Raw genomic sequence first — 3,556 nt, 5'->3', positions numbered from 1 at the left:
CATGTATATTACATACGTTCACACACGCAAATATAATTACCTACACGCTTTCCATGGCCACCCCAGACGCTTCTATTGCCCTGATTAATCAATGAAAGCAGGTTCTCAACCCCGGTATACCACATCGATCCAACTCACTCTATTCCTTGCCCTCCTTTCACTCCTGCATTGTTCAGGCCCCGATCACACAAATCTTTTTCACTCCATCTTTACCTCCAATTTGGTCTCCCACTTCTCCTCGTTCCTCCACCTCCGACACATATATCCTCTTGGTCAATCTTTCTTCACTCTTCTCTCACCATGTGCCCAAAAACCATTTCAAAACACCCTCTTCTGCTCTCGCAACAAGCTATTTTTATTACACACATCTCTTTACCCTTTCGTTACTTACTCGGTATCAAACCTCCTACACCACACATTGTCCTCAAACATCTCATTTCCAGCCACATTCCATCCTCCTGCGCACAACTCTATCCTTAGCCCACGCCTCGCAACCATTAACATTGTTGGAACCACTGTTCTTTCCAAAACATAAACATTTTTGCTTTCGAGATAATGTTCTTGACTTCACACATTCTTCAAGGCGTGGGTCTCCCAGAATTTTCGCCCCCTCCCCCACCCTATTGATCCACCTTCCGCTTCCATGGTTCCATCCGCCGCACAGATCCATCCCAGATATCTAAAACACTTTACTCCTCCAGCGTTTTTCTCCATTCAAAACTTACATCCCAATTGACTTGTCCTTCAACCCTACTTGCACCTAATACCTTGCTTCATTAATTCTCAATTTAATCTTAACTTTCTTCTTTCACACAACTTTACCAAACTCAGTCACAGCTTCTGCAAGGTTTCTCACATGAATCAGCAACAGCGCTCTTATCATCAGCGCAACAAACCAACTGACTCCACTTTCCAAGCTCTATCATCCCCAACTAGACTTCATATTGCCCCTCTTTCCAAAACTCTGGCATTCACCTCCCTAACAACCCCATCATAACAATTTAAACAAACCAATGGTGAATCACACAACCCCTGCCGCAAACCTACTTTCCCTGAGAACCAATCCTCTTCCTTCTCTTCCTAACGTACACATGCCTTCACATCCCTCGATAAAAACTTTCACTGCTTCTAACTACGGCCTTACCACACCATATTGCTTAATACCTTCCACAGAGCATCTCTATCAACATCTATCATATGCCTTCTCCAGATCCATAAATGCTACATACAAATCCATTTGCTTTTCTAAGTATTTCTCACATAATTCTTCAAAGAAAACACCTGATCCAAACATCCTCTACCACTTTGAAACCACACTTGCTTCTTCCCCAATTTGTGCTTGTACATGCCTTCACCCTCTCAATCATACCTCCAATATAAATTTACCAGGAAACTCAACAAAACTTTATACCTCTGTAATTGGAGCACTCACTCTTATCCCCTTTGCCTTTGTACAATGGCACTATGCACGCATTCGCCAATCCTCAGGCACTCTCCATGAATCTAATACATTAAATAACTTACAACCAGTCAATAATACAGTCACCCCCCTTTTTTAAATAAAAGTCCAATGCAAGACCATCCAACACCTGATGCCTTGCCGGCTTTCATCTTTCCGCAATGCTTTTACTACCTTTCTTGATTTACCAAAAATCATTTTCCTGCCCTCTTCTTTTGCACACCAACCTCGACCAAAAAAACCTATATCTGCCATCTTATCATCTAACACATTCAAGAAACATTCAAAAATACTCACTCCATCTCCTTCTTCCCAAAAAAAACTATCACCATACTTGTTATCACTTCACCCATTTGTGCCTTCAACTGAAGTTCCCATTTGCTCCCTTGTCTTACGCACCTTAGTTACCCTATATATATACATATTATCATATATGATAGATTGGGTATATCACGGCGGGTAACAGCAAAAAATATCAAATGGGAATCTTTATAGTTTGGTTATATGGAGAGTGCAGCGTTTCCTCTCTCTCTCTTCTCTCTCTTCTCTCTCTCTCTCTCTCTCTCTCTCTTCTCTCTCTCTCTCTCTCTCTTCTCTCTCTCTCTTTATTATATGCTAATCATTTCTCAATCTTCTCTTTTAGAACCAGAACAAATCTGGTTTTCATTAGTCTTTTATCATTCTCCTTTTTTCAATGTAGACAGCAAAATTTAAGTTTACCAGTGCTGGTTCTCCATTTTCATCTTTAACATTTTGATACGTCTGAGATACACTTTATCCTTAGCCTGTGAGTAGAATAGGCTGTTACTTTAGTGAGGATAAGTATTGTACTCGGAGATGTCTAGCTCGTCGAGAATGATGACTTGGGTAAACCACAAGGCTACCATCAAACACAAATGATGGGACGGGTATATCACAAGCTACATGAATACATCAGATGATTGGCATGGGTATACAAGCTACATCAACACAAATGATGGGACGGGTATATCACAAGCTACATGAAACATCAGATGATGAATGGGTATACAGCTACATCAAACACCAAATGATGGGGACGGTATATCACAAGCTACATGAAATAACATCAGATGATGGAATGGGTATACATCGCTACATCAAACAAAACATGATGGGACGGGTATATCTCAAGCACAATTCAAACACCACATGATAGGAATGGATACATCACCAAGGTACATTAAACACCACATAATGGACGGGTATATCACAAGCTACATGAAACACTCATGTGAGACAGGTATATACAAGCTACATGGAAAACATCAGATGATGGAATGGGTATAAATCAAGCTACATCAAAACACAAACATGGATGGGACGGATATATCACAAGCTACATCAAACACACATGATGGGAAGGATATATCACAAGCTACATCAAACACCACATGATGGACGGACTATATCACAATCTACATCAAACACATTGATGGGACGGATATATCACAAAGGCTGCATCAAACACCACATGATGGGACGGATATATCACAAGCTACATCAAACACCATATGATGGGACGGATATATCATCCAATCTACATCAAACACCACATGATGGGATGGTATATCACAGCTACATCAAAATCACATGATGGGACGGATATACCAAAAGATCATTAAAAACACCACATGTTGGGGGGGGTGAGGGGTGGGGAAGGGGAAATATATCACAAGCTACATGGAAACACCACATGATGGGACGAGATATATAACAGCTACATAAACATCACATGATGGAAAGGGTATATCACCAAGCTACATTCAAACACACATGATGGGAGGGTATAATCTCAAGCTACATCAAACACCACATGATTGGATGGATAATCACAAGGTACATTAAACACCACTTAATGGGTGAGGGTTTTATCACAAGCTACATGATGAAACCTCATGATTGAGACAGGATATATCAAAGCTACATGAAACATCAGATGATGGAATGGGTAACACAAGCTACATCAATAACCAGTTGATGGGATGGGTTATAATCTCGTTACACCAAACATCATATGATGGGATGGGTACACCACAGACTTACTTCATAACAGTAGTGTCGGGAAATGGGTATTAC

This window comes from Panulirus ornatus, chromosome 21 (assembly GCF_036320965.1).
Source record: "Panulirus ornatus isolate Po-2019 chromosome 21, ASM3632096v1, whole genome shotgun sequence".
NCBI classification, from domain to species: Eukaryota; Metazoa; Arthropoda; class Malacostraca; order Decapoda; family Palinuridae; genus Panulirus; species Panulirus ornatus.
Note: the sequence above shows the minus strand (reverse complement) of the source record.